Source organism: Dromaius novaehollandiae, chromosome 2 (assembly GCF_036370855.1).
Source record: "Dromaius novaehollandiae isolate bDroNov1 chromosome 2, bDroNov1.hap1, whole genome shotgun sequence".
In the NCBI taxonomy this organism is placed as follows: domain Eukaryota; kingdom Metazoa; phylum Chordata; class Aves; order Casuariiformes; family Dromaiidae; genus Dromaius; species Dromaius novaehollandiae.
The window spans coordinates 33266363-33283662 of record NC_088099.1 but is presented as its reverse complement, the minus strand read 5'-3'; the positions used below and the strand labels follow the sequence as shown (position 1 = coordinate 33283662).

The 17300-nt window shown below is 37.8% G+C and overlaps 1 protein-coding gene across 4 annotated transcripts in view; it reads left to right on the top strand.

Moving 5' to 3' along the window:
* The window catches only part of LOC112983815 (ubiquitin-conjugating enzyme E2 E2), a 251703-nt gene that overhangs the window by 73475 nt on the left and 160928 nt on the right, over positions 1-17300 (top strand). The window lies entirely within an intron of this gene.

The window sequence follows — 17300 nt, the reverse complement described above, 5'->3', positions numbered from 1 at the left end:
ATGTTGTTTATTTTTGTTCCCTAACTTGCTGCATTCATACTTAACTCTGCTAATTGCAAAACCTTGTGGAAAATAGATTTCAGTCAGGGCCTGTTGCCCAACTCTTAAGAAAAACAGGCAAACTACAGTTTCCATGGTTTCAGACACTGCTGTTCATCCTCTGAAGGCTGTTCTACCCTTGGTAGAAGAAATTCAAGTACTGAGAATGCGTGAAAGGCTAAAAGTGAGGGATTGTTTGGGGGCTATTTTTTCATTTTCATCTTCCGTGTTTACTGTAATGGCTAGAGTTTTTCCAGACTGCCGAAGCTGAAGAAGTATTTTTTCCGAGCCCATGAAAGATTTCTCAGTGATGTGTTCTTTCTCAAACAAAGCTGTCTTTTCTCAAACAAAGCTGTCTTTTTATTTTTTTTCTCCTCTGGAAAAAAAGAAGTTACTTTGGTTTTCACACTACAAGTGTTTTTCTTGGTTTGGGAGATGAGACAGGGGTAGGCAGTTGTTCTTTGTCTGTCTGCAACTACGATTATTTCAACCAAAATGGCTTAGGTGTGTTAGCCAAGGGCTTCTGTTTCTAAAGGAGCAGTCTCCTGTTTTAGTAAGTCATCCCAGTTCTTTGAAGGAAATTGCATTCCTTGAGACTTCCTTGGGACAAGGGAAGGGAAGTTTTTGCCTCTTCCGTATTTTTGCCTGCTTATTTAGCTATTTATTCTTTGCCTTTCTGCAAAATAGAGCCAGTTAAATGGTTTTGAGAATGTTTAGTCACCTCTAAAATGGCTGAATGTAGTTCTTGAAGGGCATCCCTTGTTCACAACCTAACCTCATTTTTATGGCTTCAAAACTTTTGAGGTATTAGGAAACCCACTTGTCCTTTGCTTTAGCTCCCACACGTAAAATGAGATCATAGGTGAATTAAACAGTCCCAGCCAGCACTTGGGTCCGCACTGTCCAACCAGTGAGCGTCAGGGATCGGTCACCCTGGCCTTCTTCAGCAGCTGCTGTCCATGTAGCCAGGCTGCAGGGAGCAATGCACGGCCCAAGGGGAACGGTGAGATACAGGGAACACAGCCCCATCCTCATTATGCAGGGGAAGCTCTCGAGGCTCACAGTTATCTACATCAAATCTGTTCAGGAACTGTAACTGAAAAACATTATGCTACTCGAGGTTGTATCTTTGACATTTTTGAGAAGATAATAAGTAAAAACAATGAGCATAAAATAAAACAGTCTCTCAATTGCTCTGCAGCTAGATGGGAGATGAGAGAAACTCCTGAGTACAGACATCCTGAACTATAGCTTGTAAAAGCAGCTGCAAAAGCAGCCACCCCTAGTAAAAGACACTTGTTCTCAAACTCCTGGCCCCAATAAGTTAATACCGAAATGAATGTATTATTTGTTGCATCACTTAATTCAGTGTTTGAGTGTGTTATATGCATTTCCTGAGAGTAGAAGCACTTTGGCTTTTGAAGGCAGGGAAGATCTACTGTTTTGTTGCTCACAAAATGCCTATCAGAAAGAGGCCTCCTTCCTAGGTATTCTTAAGCATTACCATGCTAAACATAAAAGCAATAAAGCTGAGGAATATACTTTTTTTTTTTTTTTACAATTAGTTTGCCTATCATTTTATTACTTAAAATTTAATAAATGGGGGAAAATATGTTTTTCCAAAATGCCGCTCTGTGTTTTCTATTGAATATTAGACTGGGCTTTGTTATGTGCATTAGTGGCATGTAAATTATGTAAAAATGGGGTTTTGCTTACAAGAAAAATGCTCAGTGGTCCACAAGTTTGAAAATTTGCTTTGCTCTAGCAGAACCTGAGTGTTATTGGAATATTACTTTAATCCAGTTGTCTATTATTTATGTGAAGGCACATTAATTCCCTTAAGTATCTTATTGTACTGTTGCCTTCTCAGTGTGCCACCAAATGTCTTCTCCCCCCAATCTCTGTTAACTGCTGCTTCCCAGCACCACCCCATGAGCTGTTAGAAGCAGTGAACAGCTGCCTTCCGCAGTGCCAAGTGCCACTACTTGGATAGTTAGCAAAAGACTCTGATTTATGGAGTGCTGGGTTTCCTCTGTCCCAGCGGCGAGATGAGTCACCATGAGGAGCCTTGTGCTCATTGTCTCTGATGCTGAGCTCATACTTCCCCTGCCTTCATGTTTCCCATTGCTAGTACAATGAAGCCTTCCCCAGGGAAATCCTTTGCAGGGGGCAACCATACCCTGCCCAGCACAACTTTAAAGTGCAAAACAAGTATTTTCTCCTACACCATTGAATTGTCTGCTCCAATTCCTTCCCTGCTTGCAGCACTGCTCACCTCTTCAGAGTTCCTGAACCACCATTCATTTCCCATCAGTTGCTAACACTTTGAAGGGTTTTTTTTAATCATTTACAGATGCATATAAAATGTTCTGGGGTGTATCAGCTCTACTGCAGGAAGAAGAAAATAAACCCACTTTGGAGCTTTGGGGTTACTTTGGCTAGAAGTGACTTGAAAGCAAACAGAAAAAACATCATGATGGTACATAGGAGGGAGACCCAGAACTAACAAGCAGAAGGGTGGCAAGTCTAGCCTTTCTAAGGACAGGGCTGCTAATTAATTTCAGACAGCAGTGTTCACTTTGAGTTGATAACTGAGCAGTTTTCTGGTTTTGATTATGACTTACTCAGGGGGGTCTGAGTATAAAGTGGGGGAAGGGAGCATACGTACATTGGAAAACGTTTCAGTGCTCTGACTCAACCTGGTAAAGTGCTTCCATTCAGTTAGCAGAGAAGTAATAATCATCATCTTTGTTCCTCTTTCACCCATCTCCATCCCAGCGCAGAGATCTCAAGACCTTCTTGGGGTAGAGGCTTTCCCCTCGTGAGTGCCTGGAGAATGAATCTCATGGCAGACACCCCTGTGAAAAAGGACATAAAGCTAAACAGTGTAGAAAGTGAGATGTGGTACAAAGTGAAAACATTTTGTCTTGCTGTTTCTGTACCACACCCACTCTCACTAGACTTTTTAATAATGTTCCTCTTTTGAACACTCCCATGCTCAATTAAATGATATTTTGCCTGTGTAAGAAGTATGCATCTCTGACCTATTTATTTACTTTGTAGAGTCTGAATAATTAATATCAAAATTCACAGATTTTTTTTCCCAGCATCAGGATCAACTGTTACTCATTTACATCCATCAACTTCACCAAAAGGTCTTGCTCAGTGCTTTTCATCCATAGCTGCACACAAGTGTTTGTGGGTGAATGTCACAGAAGGAAACAGACCTTCTGCTTTGTTTTTTTTAACTCTTAAGAGAGTACTGCCTCCTTTTCTGTACCATCCTGTGAAAAGCAGTAAATGAGCATACAAGTCTGAAAAATAATCTTATTGAATAACAGGGTGGTAATCAGATTATCACATCAATCTGCAGCTGTGCAATGAGAAAAATACCTATGTCTGACAGTTACTGGAGGTGAAACCTCTAGATTATCTCCAAACTTTGGAATGAACAAAATTTTTGTTAGAATTTGATTTAAGAATCCCCAGTGTAGGGCGGTATGAGGAACGTGGAGCATTCTCTGGGGGGAAAAAAGCTAACAGCAGAGCTATCCACCTTACCCCCGATCTGAACATTCAGTAAAGTCCATGCTCCCTTGGGGAGGGGTACTTGACTTGAGTTCAGGCTGAAATTTACAAGACTAAGTTCTTGGAAAGTTATATCCCTGCTGTATTTAGGCCAGCACTCAAGCATGCACCAGCCCTCCTGTGCCTAAGCTGCTTTGCCGCAGGCCCCACGGGCTCTCTGCAGACAGAAGCAGCGGTGCAAGCCCCCGTGTCGGCAGCATGCATGAGGTACTTGGGCCTGAATGCACGTTATGCGCACAAGGGCTCTGTTTGGTACTTCTCACCTCTATTTCTTTTCTTTTCTTTGTTTTGAGGTGTATCTAGTAGAAAACATAGTTTAGTTTCAACTCAAACCTCCCATGCATATGTGTGTGTGCGTGTTTTAAGGGTTCTAGATGTGTCTGTGATTTTACATAACTTGGACTCTGGGGTTTTGTACCACATTCAGGAGGGCTGCAGAAAGAGGATAAGCAGTATGTCTTGCACTCCTTTAGCGCTCTGTATTCACAGCATCAGTTTCTCTGGTGTGTTTCAGAGAGGGGTATTGACACAGTGATTGAGCTATGTGACAGGCTTTTGCATCTTCCAAGCTGTAGGACAGCGTGAGGCCCCAGGTCCTTCCTCGTAGTACTGTTGCTGTTAACAGACCTTAAGAATTATCCATGCATTAGTGCAGAGGGGATGCACAAGTTGCATTATTCTGACTCTTCAGAAAATTCCTTTTGCTTTGAGTAAAATCTTTCCCATGGTATAATTAGAACAATGCTGTGCTCTGACCTGTCCTTTGGTTAGTCCTTTAGATATTAGATACAAACACATATTTTATATATATTAGATAAAATCTGCTATTACCTCCATTAAATCCATAGCTCCACCCCCAAAAAAAAACCCTTTATATTTTTTCATATAGCCTTCTAAGAGTAAACACTTCAAAACAAATAGAAATGTGGTATTTTAACTATTCTGTGTTAGTAAGAAGCAATGATTTCATATTTAGAACTATTCAGAATATGTTGAAAGCAGAGTCAGTAGACAACAAGAAATACAAGTAATTTATTGCTACTTTTCTGTTGCTAATTAGCCAAGATACATTGTGATCTGATTTGTGATGAGATTATAATTTTTCCAGTATTTTGACTGTCTCATTAGCTTAATGTTTAAGTAATAATTTGCTTCAGATAATGTATTTAATGTTCCAGTATGTTCTGTCATTTCAGATGTTTGAAGGAAACTCTGTTTCTGTGCATTTGTTAAATTCTGTGATTATATATTGAAAATTGTCATCATTAAAAGCAGTAACAAATAGTCGAACCAAGACCTTTCAGTCTGATGAAAAAGTAAATATATACGTAGGCCCCTTCTAAGTTCTCACAAATATATAGTTATTAAATTAAATGGATTTTTCTCTTGTGCTGTCCAGCAAGGTGCTTGATATTCATTCTATTGTCTGAGAAGAATTTATTTACATTAGTTTAGATCTTGATTCTGCAAATCTTTTTTTCAAGTACTTGCTTGATACTTAAGTTTGGCCTTTCTGGTAGAAAGAGACTACTTATGACAAATAGGGGTTTGAAAGACTTACAATATCAAATGAAAATTTCAAAATTACCTTTAGAAAATAATAACCATTTGCTTTAAGGTGTGCGTAGTCACACTTGAGTTTCATATGGGAAATCAGGACTGCTAGGGCACCTCAGATTCTGCCCAGGCAACCCAGAGGTGCACAAAAGCACATCTGGAATCGCCTTTTTTTCTGTATTTGCCCATAAAATACATGTTTCATATTTGTACTCATTTTGGTATGGCTCACTTTATATTCAGCATTTTTAGTGCTACAAATAGATGAAAGGGTTTGTGCAAAAATGCATCATTTTCTTTGCAGTAGAAATAGGTGTATTTTTGTTGTATCTGTGTAAACCAAACAGTTCAAAGTTACTTAGTTCCTTTTAAACTCCTTTTTCTTTCTTTCTTTCTTTCCAGACTTTAAGTATTTGGGGTTGTACAGGGCTGGATGCATCTGTGATACAGATGGGTGAATTACCTAAAGCACATGGACTATGGTCCCCTCAGTCGCCCCATCAAATCTGTCCTTGTTTGGAGGACAACTCTTGATGTTTAATTCCAAAGGGAAGCATTAATTTGTGAACACATAGCCTGCATCATCCTGCACACAATTGCATTTTCTTAATAGAACTCTTCACTGCAAAATATTAAATGATTGCTGTTGACATTAGTTATAAATTGAACAGATAAGACTATTATTGTTATCAAACAGTAACTTAAGCTATTATTACTAGATTATTGAATGGTTGTCATTTTTTCTCTCCACAAAGCAATACGCTCATACTGTTAATGGTAAATAGCCAGGGAATTTGCATTTTGATTAGGTACTGCTGATATAATACTCAGTTCTCTCTCTCTCTCTCTCTCTCTCTCATTCTCTCATTCTCTCTGTCATTCTCTCTCGCACACTCTCTGTTGTTTGTATGAGGACTAAGAGGAACACCACTGACATTAAATAATAGTGAATCTGATTTGGAGACACTTGTAGTGCAATAGCTGAGGTTCTCAATTCTCAGTCCTCAAACTAGTTGCAACAAAGTGTGTGTCAAGTTCTACTAAGGCAGTATTGTAGCTTTTTGTACCCATTTTAACACTGTTGTAAATAAAGTGTGAAAGACAAAAGGATATAGTGAAATTGGACACTAAGCTTGCTTTGATGTATATTGCGTGTTGAGGAACTGAAAGTATTACAGGATAGGTTCTGTAATATAGAAGACATAATTTTGGTAATTTTCAACTTTTGGCATTTCCTGTTTTGATCTGTGATCTCTGAACTTGAAAAAAAATCTGTCTTTTTTAATTGTATAAAGTTAAATTTAATGCTATTAGAATTTTTGTTAGAACATGCTTTTAAATAGTGCTTCCAGAATTTTTTACTCTTTGGTTAATAATTTTATAAGGGCTTGCTATATGGATGGAAGAGATGTGCACAAATTAGATAAATGGCAACCAAGTAGGAGGGAAGGGGGAGAAGCAGGGAGAATCTATTAACTGCGACATCTCTTTCACATTAGTCTGAAGTGGTGTTTGCAGATACCATTAGTTGAAAACATCAGGCAGCAGTAAGTTGGTTCTTTTTTAGTTTAGCATTAGTAATGATTTTGCTGCATTTTAGTTTTAAAAAAATTATGTAGTTATGATTCTTCTTTTGGGAAGACATACAAGTTAGTATAGTTGTAATGCTTTGAAGACATTTTGGAGCATAACTACAATAACCAGAAGATCCTCTCAATATTAAAAGGTGGATGAAAGCAGCACTTTGACCTGCTTTTCAAATTAAGTAAACCGAAATGGTGGCTTAGATTCATTCACTTAATCTAAGTCTAGCCAAATACCACTTTAAATCCAGTTCATCCTCCTTTCTGTAGTAAGAATCTGAAAAAAGAGAACTATGTGCTCACATTCCTTATAACCATATCCTTGTAAATATTTACTTTATCTTCTATTTATCACAACTAGGCCTAATTTTTTTCCTATGTAGAGGGATTCCTGGATAATGTATGTTTTTATGCATGCTCAATTAGAAGGAAGTCTTAAGTTTCTTCAAGGTGTAACGTTATTATTCTACAGAGTTTTTCAGGAAGCTATATCAGTCTTCCATGCCCTGGGCTTAACTGGAAATTGTATGTGTCAGGATGTGGATAATTAAATACAAAATAGATCTAGTACTTGCTTTGGGTTGCTTCACAGAGGAATCTTGATTTAGCAACCATATTCATAAAGGCAGGGAAATATGATTCAGGACAGAGTGTAAACAAGGTTGCCAATATCAGTGTGTTGCATTTAAAAGAGTAACTGCACATCTGAGTTTTCTCTTTGTCAAATTGTTCAACTTTAGCAAACTTTTAATACTAATAGTGTTTTGCTGCAGTTTCAGAAAAGAAACTGCTTCACCACCTCATAGCATCCCTGACTTTGTTGACATTTTAAGACATTTTAATGTGATGGATGTGAGGTTGTCGGGGCTAGATGTTGTGTTTCGTCTGAATGGGTACCAGCAGAAGCTGATGTCTTTTGGCAAGGGGGAGACTACAGAATGGAGACTATGGCATTTTCATGACACCCTGTTCTGTACCACAAGGAATTTTAAAAAGTCTAGGATTATGATTTCAAGCAGTGGGAATTTGATCACTGAAAGTTGGAAAAATGTAGCTTTGAGGAAGTCAGGCCCTCAGTTGAAACTGTGGCACACATCCAAGTTTAAGCAGCATTACCTTCCCTTCTGCGGCTGCTGAGGGAGTGCTTTGCAAGTTCATGGTTAGAGAGACTAGTCAGCATGTAACTGAAGCTCTTGAAGCCTGACCTTGGAGGTGTCACATTAACAGTTCCTGCTTCCATGTGAAGAGAGGACTTAAAATAAGTTGTTGCTCCCTCTCTTTCTCCTTTCCTGCTCTTCTTCCTCCTTTTTTCCCTGCCTCCTCAAATGACTCCCTGCACCATTTTGGCAAATACTGCATCAGAAATAACTTTGATGACAAGGACCAAAACTGAAGAAAGTGGGGAAAATAGCTGTCTGAAATCTTTGAAGCATCAGATCTTTGTTTAATTTGCAGTAATTATATATAAATGGTATATATAAATGATCAAATATATGCTTAGCTTTGGTAGTTCAGGAGATTTTTTAATCTGTGGACTGTCTTTCTGCTGAAGTGAAAATGATTGTGGTTCTGCATTGCTCAAGTTCTTGTTTTGTCAAGCAGCTCCCTTTTCAGTATCTAACAGATGGCCACTTCTGAAATCTTGCCCTGTTTTCCTGGTGTGAGGCATATCATAAGTTCCCAGAGAAACAGGGAAACTAATTCAGAATCAGCCAACTTTCGGAAATCTTCAGTCCAGCAAGCTCCTCCTTGGGTTTTTTTCCCTCCTTTTAATTTAGCTGAAATTTTATATCTTACTCTTGTCTGTAAATAAATATTTAATGTTAGCAAAAATTACTGAAGTGATTACAGCTTGTCATTGACATCAGTCCTAGGTGGAATAATGGAATGGCTGATAGGGCTCTCTGTTGGTATAGAAGTGAGGGAGAGACATATGAAACAACATTAGTTTAACTGCATATCCATCTTTATGAGATGATATTGTTGATGTACTTTATACAGACTTCTCTAAGGCTTGACTTAGTACTGTCTAACATTTTGACTTAAAAAGAATGATGCAGAATGAATCTAGCATACTAACTGGATTACAAGTTGGCAAACTAACAGATGTCAGTATAACTGTAAACAAGGAATCATTTCTACTGGCATCTTGCTGGAATCAGTTCTTCACTCTATATTGCAAAACACTTAATCAATAAGCTAGTAGAAATAAAATTGTTACATGCAAAGTTTGAGTCACACAAGAGATTGGTGGAGTGATAAGTAATGAACAACATGGGCTATTCTTACAGAGCAATCTAGATAATGATAAACTGCGTGCAAGCAAACAAAATGAATTTACATCATGAAGTCATTCATCAAGGAACTAGCAAAGGACATCTTCAGAACTTGAGCTCACAATTCATTCATTTGAAAAGGCTAACATCCTCATTCCAAGTTATCATATAGTCAGTTTATAACTTTGATTCAGAGCTGAGATAGTTTTGGTTGGCATTATTTGTAGGTTTGGGTTATGGTTGGGAGGGGAGTTAAGTTGATGGGGCAAAGGTAGTTCACTGAAGAATTGTTAAACCCCCAAAATACATACATCAGGAACACATGCGATGCGGAAGATAATTTCTGCAGTTGAACCTTCTAATACAGTCCTTCAGTTAGGTTGGTTGTCATATATTTATCTCTAGAGAAAGATGCAGTTAGGTTTGTGTGATGCGAGAGTGATAGTACGCAATCTGGAAGACGGGTTCAGTTCCAAGTTCTTTTGTATCTTGGCATGTTGCTTAGTCTCTGTGTGTTTTAATTGCTTATATGTAAAATGGGAATAATTAGCTTTCCTATCTTGCAGAGTTGTTGTGAAAATAAATTTCCTGAAGATTTTCATATGCCATGATGCTGTAACAATGGCAGCCTTATAAATACCTTCTCTACCAATAATGCTGTATATAAAAAATGTTTTTAAGTACTTCACTGTCTGCTTTTTCTAAATATAGATAATAATTAGACCCTTATGGATTATATTCTTTTTGTTTGCCATCTTTAAGAAGAAAGTTAGCCAGCAAACAAAATAGCAACTGAAATATTCTATAAGAATACTTCAAAGCAGACTTTAGTAGTCACTACAATTTGTGAATGGGCAGAAAAATGGCACTCCAATCAAAATATGCACTCAATATAATTACATTTCAATTAAAATAATCGAATAGATGGGTTAGTGCAAAATCTGTGTAGAAAAAGGATTATGGGATCTTGAAGGTATGGGGGCTGAAAAATGAAATGCAATAGTAGGAACTTAAAATGAGCAAGAACTTTTTCACTTGATTCTTCTGCTTCCTGTTTTATTGTCTGTGTGGAGGACACGTCTGAAAAGGCACATTAACATTACGTAACTGAATCACAAAAGTGGTTTGAACATCTTAGAGCCTAATTAGTATAAGCACACTCCTCACTGTAAAAAGCTGTGTTCCCTATTTAAAGCACATGTACATAATAACTATATTTGAACTGGTGTAGGCTTTGTGAAGGGAGCAGTGGTGCAGTTGTGTGCTGTGTGCCCACATGCATTACAGAACTCAGCATGCTGAACTGTAAGGCTGAAGCATGTTTGTTCCCTGGCCCAATTGTATCTTGTGTCTTTAGTGCACAGAAGATGTAGTATCTTGTTCTATTGTGAAATTAAAGTTATTGCAGCATTTTTGGTTAATGACTTTTTAGCTTAAGTTAGTTAACCCTTTTGTAGCACAGCGAGGAGCTTCTAAACATTTTAACTGGGTTCCCGACTGATAAATTTGATGGAATAACACAAGGAACAACTTAAGATGCAATAGAGAACAGCTCTGAAGCACTGAAACAGCTTTTATTTCTGAGTATTTTAAAACTTAAAGAAAAAAGTAAGAAATGAGAGTAGAATTAACAGCCTCCAATTAACTAATGTTTGCTGAAGTAATATGGTGTAAATATATGTCTCAAGAAGGAATGTATGCTAGTTGATGCAAAACAGGCTCATTACTAATGCAGCGGTAAATGCTCTAGACTTGGGTTTCTAAGCACATGAGGCTTGACTCACTGAGGCCTGAAGCTACTCCAGAAAAGACACAAGCAAACCCAGTGCCCTTTCCCCTTAAGATTCATCAAAGGATGAGTCATCTGTTAAGAACAGAGTAATCATCAGGCTATTCTGCTTTTCTGCTGACTACTACTATTAGAACAAAGCCTTCAAGCAAAAAAAAAAAAAAAAAAAAGAAAAGAAAGAAAGAAAGAAAGAAAGAAAGAAAAGAAAAAGAAAAAAGAAATCGTGGCTTTGATCTCGCTCACGGGGGGGGGGGGGGGGGGGGGGGGGGGGGGGAAGGCCCACTGACTCAACGCTGGTTCATACTTTAAAGTTCTGCCATTGTGACCATTTCAGTCATAAGGTGGAAAATATAATGCCACTACCAAGCTTTACTCCAATGGCAAAAACTCTCGGTTTTGATGCAGTTAACACTGTTAGAAGAGTCTCTTTCTGATGGTTTAATGTATTCCATTCAAAACACTCGTGTAAGTTCCAGGGCAAGAAAACACTTTCCTTTCTCTCCTTAAAGCTGTAGTTGTTCAAGCTGGGATATACTTTATTAAAGTGATCAGTACTGAAATGGTTTCATTTTTACATGGAAGTGGACAGATCAAATGACGATACCAAAGCAAAGCAGATGAGAAGTGGGGATGAAGGTGCTGAGCCAGCAGACTCTCAGTATGAAATAAACATCCCTGAGCAATTAAATGAAGCCGGAGTCTAAACGTTTTTAGGAAAGTTCAACAAAACCTTTTCCTTTGAAGAAGCTTCCTCTCAAAGACAAGACAGTGTTCATAACAGCGGTTCCCCCCTGCCCCAGTCTCTTAACCTCAAGAAATCCTTCTGTGAAACATGCATATCAAAGAATTCATTAAAATGATCTTGGCATAGTATTTCTGGTCTACAAAGAGAGAAACGCTAGATGACATTTTGTGAAGTCCACTGAGGATTTTTAACACTAGGTATTTCATGAAGTCAGATGCCAAAACTAAATAATGCCCAAGTCAAACTATACCACCAAATCAACAGTGCATTATTCTGAATGAAGATACTTCACACAAGTCTCAAAGTTCAGGGCTTAGAAAATCTTTTATGATTGTAGGTAGTTTTTCAAATCCTATAAACAGACCAGTGATCAAGATTAATATTTCTTTTTTATACTCTTAGAAAGGAGTACCTCAGCACTGTGTTTAATCCATTTACATTTAAATTAGAAACATAGATTTCAAAAATAGGAGCAGGTGAAAGAAACAAGGTGATAACAAGGTGACACTTCTGAAAATGGTATTCATTTAGGTACTACACTTTAACTGTTGTTTAATGCATTATTCCTGGTGTCTGTATCTGGTGTCGCAGGCATTATGAGATTGTCCTCACTTTTACAAAAACAAACCTTGCAGAAAATGGTAACATACCAGAACATTTCCAGTCTCGTTCCTGAATGACAGCCACGGCCTGTGTCTTTGAATTATAATGTCTTCCTTCCTCAAGCAGCTGTTTTGCACAGTTTTCTTTGCTGTAGGAATATAGAATTTGATATGTCATTCGTAGTCAAAGCTGTCTGCTTCAGGGGAAGATGCAAGATCTTTGAAAGAGGCAAACATAAGATAATTTTCCCTTAATGACATCTCTTACAAATTTCTAACTGAAATTATTGGTTACATTTGTGGTTAACATAGACTTCCCTGGTTTATGTACAGTACAGTTTACATCAAACTCTGTGCCAGTAATGTAAACTGCAACTATACAGTGATATGAAACTTCACTTACAAGTGAGTCAGCATTGTATTGTCCTGAAAGTTGTAAATATCTCCAAGCAGTAACTTTCTTCCAAGCTTAATTATGAACGGAAAATTAAATTAATGTCAGAAATACTTTCTTATTATTCACTCTTCACTGTTGTCCACCTTGGTAGCATGATTTATTTCAGTCCTTTAAACACAGTATGCAGAAGGATGTCAACTGGGTGAATCCGCAAGCAGTTTTTATTTTAACCTAAGCTAATGATAAGATAAAATAGCTAATCAAGGTTGTATGGTTTACCACATTATTCAGTCAATGGATGCTCTTCGAGGCAGGATGGAGGGTAAAGAGTCCATGAAAACCATTGTAACATCTTTCGTTGTACTTTGAGCAGTCGAGAGCCAACACCTCTCTTGCACTTGGGCAGTGTCATTCCATGAGCTGCCAGAGGGATCAAGGCCAGCACTCCCATTTGACAGCTGTCTCCAGAGAAAACATACCTGTTTTCACGAGCGCTGTTTCATACTTGCGGTTTGCAGTGCAAACCAGATACTTTCAAAATATAAGTATTTATTTGATTTAAGTATTTTGCTGAAAATAGTGCATTTCTTAATTTAGCTTTTACCGATGAAATTCTTTTCTTCTGTTCCTGGTAACGAAAGGAAGGAAAAGAGAAAGTGCTTGTCCATCGGTAATACTAAAGCATTACCTGTCATGAGAAAGGATTTCCCAGCATTTATGAATTTTGGAAGAAGAAAGATTACAAGAAAAATTCACTTATCATGTATCTATTAAAACAGAATAATGCAGGTCTAATTGTTCAATAGAAGACTATTTAATTATGTATGCATATGTCTGTCTGTCTGCCTGTCTATCTCAATCCAGTTTTGCTGGCATTTTCTAGCCTGACTCTAGATTCATGCTTTATTCTTCCATGGAAATTTGGAAAATATGGTATATTTCCTGTGATTTAAAAAACCATATTAAAGCACTTTTTCATCTGGTATCTAAATATCTTAAGGGATGCAAGCTTCTTGATGCCAAAGTCTAACCTAATAATTTTCATGAGGTTAATGGCTTCACAGTGTTGAATACACAGTAAGTATTTTCAGAAATCAACACAAGCATATAGTTTGCCTCTGTTTATGATAGTTTTAATAGATTGAGAGATTTGTCTTGTTACAGCAACCAAAAGCAATATTCAAGCTATTCATAATGTCAGGAAGGAGTAAGGATTTGTGAAATTTCTTAGACAATACAGTGATATTTAAGGGGATGAGTGCTGCACCAAAAGATATTGAGAGCAAGCTAGGATTCTGCAAATGAAGAATCATGTTATCCTTGATTAAATAAAATTGGAATAACTTCATGTTTAAAACGTCCTTCCTAGATTTAAATAAGTCAACAATTTAAAGTTTAACATATGATGAAAAATATTAGTCTTTATTAAAACTTCAGTCATTGATATTTGAATAGTTGATTAGTTCTTGTATTAAAGAGTTCAACTTAAACAACTTACTGTAGAGCAGAATACTTCTGCACCATAAGCATACGTCTCCAAAAGTAAACTGGTATTTTCTTGTTAACTGCAGTGGAACTGAACCCAGTATTTCACTGAGCCACATCATTTTGTATTAGAATAGCAGGGATTCGTGTTTATATCTGTTACTGTTCTGTTGAAATAGATTTAAATTTTTAATTTAAAAATAGGCCATCGTGAGCCGTATATATGGGCAATATCTTCTGTATTTTTATGTGTTGCTACTCAGATATCTGATTAATAGGTACAATGTAAAGAAACATTTCAATATATATTAGTTAACAGAGTGATTTATCTACTGTTTCATGGTAATTTATAGGCGTATTTTTGTCAGCTGTTTCATAATAATTCATATTGTTCAAAGGCCTGCCCACCATCAGAATTTTAAGGACTGCCTTCTAGATTTCGGATGTACATGGAAAAAGATCAAGATTAATTCATGAAAGGCAAGATTCAGTTACGTTAGAGAAAGGAGGCATTAAAACATATGTGTAACATCTGCATTAAGAAGGTTTTTTGGTTTTATTTGTAATCATGGATTGCAGTTTATTTAAACCTGCATATAAAGGGTTGTAGTTGCTTCTTGAAGTAGTTCCTTACATTTAGCCTTCAATATTAAATAAGACAGATACATTCCTTTTTACAGCAAAAAATGCAGGGGTTTATATTACATTATTTGGGGAAAATATGTCTTCTATGTTTACTATTCTTCTGTCCCCAATCAAGGAGTTCTATATAGAAAAGCAACTTAAGCAGTTGTTGAAGTCCCTGTTCGCACCAGCTGAATTTAAGAGTTTTCCCTGAATTGTGTTGATGGGGGGAATTGCTGCTTATCCCTCTCCACATGCTTGCATAGCCTCTTGCTTATCTTCTGTGCAATTTATACAGTTAATAGAGAAACTCTTAAAGTTTCAAAAAAACATTGGGTTAGTAATTTGTTTGTCTGATATTGTCTCTTTACTGCGTTGAGTTCAGTGACAGGAGCTCTCTCAAATAAAGACATTATCACATTTAAGAATCTCTGAAATGATCTATGATACTTCTGTAAATACAGATGCTGTTACTTTAAAATTCTGAGACTTAAGATCTACAAAAGTGCTTATTCAGTGCGCCACATAAAAGATGAAAATCACCATTTGGGGGGATTCCAAATGCCCCTGGGATGCGTGTTTATGTGCCTAAGCTGCTGTCTGTATTTTGAAGTCAGGACACTTCAGGAGGATTTTTAACATCTATTTAGTAGTCTAGTTTCAGGCATACAGATTGTGATAATAGGGACCTTGTTCCTAGCTGAATGCTCTTGTGTTTCATGCCAGAGAGCTCAAGCCTAAGTCCACATTATCATACCTAATGCTTTTGGTGCTGGAGCAAGCACAGTTCCCTTCCCGCAGCACTGGCTCATGCAGTGTGCACAAGCTTTGAGAGAGAAATCTGGAAAGCTTTGAAAGTACCCACTTTTTTTTTTTTTTTAATCTGTGACTGTGCAGAAAAAGAAAACGAAACATTGTTTCCACTCCAGGCTGGTTATTGTAAATGCACACTTCATTAATTAACAGAACTATACATGTGGGGTGAAAACAAAATGTCATATTTAACTTGTCGTTAGATAGATGGTTGCATTATTTTCTGTCTTCGCATTGATTTCCTTTCCGCCCCATTGCCTTAGTTGCACTGGGACTTTCCCTAATTGTTCTCCTTTCTGAGATGCAAACAAATGCCAGATGACATTGAAGCATGAAGCTGTAGCATTGTAAGTCTGAATGTAAGTTGGGACAACCAAAGAAATGTGGTTAGTTTCTATATGAATTAATGTGAAATGCAGTGATTTTTCTGCTTTTAATGTTTATCTGTCATTATCAAAAAGGTAAGGTGGAGACCTTCACGGCATATTTTCTCTTTGTGTTTACAGGTAGCTCTTGGCAACACAAGTTCATAAAATTTTCAGTGAGGTATAGGTAATTGGATACTCTGGTGATCCAAAACAGCCAAACCATGGAGCACAGAGGAGGCCACAGGATACTCCTTTAAATCCATATGCTTTAAAGGCTTGAAAGGACATCTCAGCTGTTTGCACGTGTCAGTCCCATCCTAGCCACTGTATGAGCAAAAGGAACGGTACGAATACAGTTAGGGTGAAGGTGGTGAGGAAAACAGTCTTCTATTGCCGCTGTAGTCAGGAGGGGTCGTGGTGTAGTCGTGTCTGGGACAGAGCAGAGGGTCTGTGGGCATTATCAGCCCAGCACACCTATGCTGTGCGGCAGAGGCCCCTACAAGCCGCTGGTGATTTATCTCAGAACTGGAGGCAGCATAGGCACAGTGGTACCTCAACTAAGGCGTCCTAAAAGGCATCGCTTATTAGCTTCAATGTGGGCACCAAGCTGATGTTAGCTGGGCTGCCCCTAAGTCTAGGTTGGGGCAGACCTGGGCTAGGTCAACATGGTGCGCGAGTGGCCTGTGCAAACGTTTCTAGCTGGTTTAGTGCTATCTCTTGGATCTCTTCACCACACCTTGTTGTCCAGAGCAGACAGGCTTATCTCTCAATTGAACTCTGCGAACATAAATCATTGCTGGCATTTCATTTCCCCTACCCACCACTACCAAAAAAAAAAAAAAATTCCTTTGCTTACATGGCTTTTCATATGGGAGGCGTTAATTTAGCTCAGGGTCAGCAGTGCTGTTCCTGATACTTCCCACCCAACAATCTGAGAGCCTGTAAAAGCAGCCACCAGGAAGATGCTGAGAGGAGGGAGTAGCACTGAGCTGAGAAAACAGAGTTGACAAGTTACAGAAATAACGCTGCCTGAGGTTGGGTCATTAATGAGCAAAAGAAAACAAACCTCATCTAGGAGGAGACCGCCTGTCACTTTGAATGTTATGTTGTGAATATTTAAATGAAAACATTAACCAAAAAAAACAGGTATGCCATTTTTCTCTTCTGAAAATCAGAAACTTGTAAATTATTCTGTAGATAAATTATGTAAAAAAATGCCAGTTTTAGTGAAGATGATGTGATACTAATTTGAAAGAGAAAGGACTAAATATAGCTAGTAGAGAAGTTTAGGGACAGCACAAGAATCCAGGAAAAATGAGTGGAACAGCAATCTCACTAATTTACTAGGTTTATTTTCCACAAAATGGGAGAAGAAATAGGAAGTTCTGTTGCTGGATATTTTAGGGAAGCTCTTTCTGCCTTCCACCCCGCCCC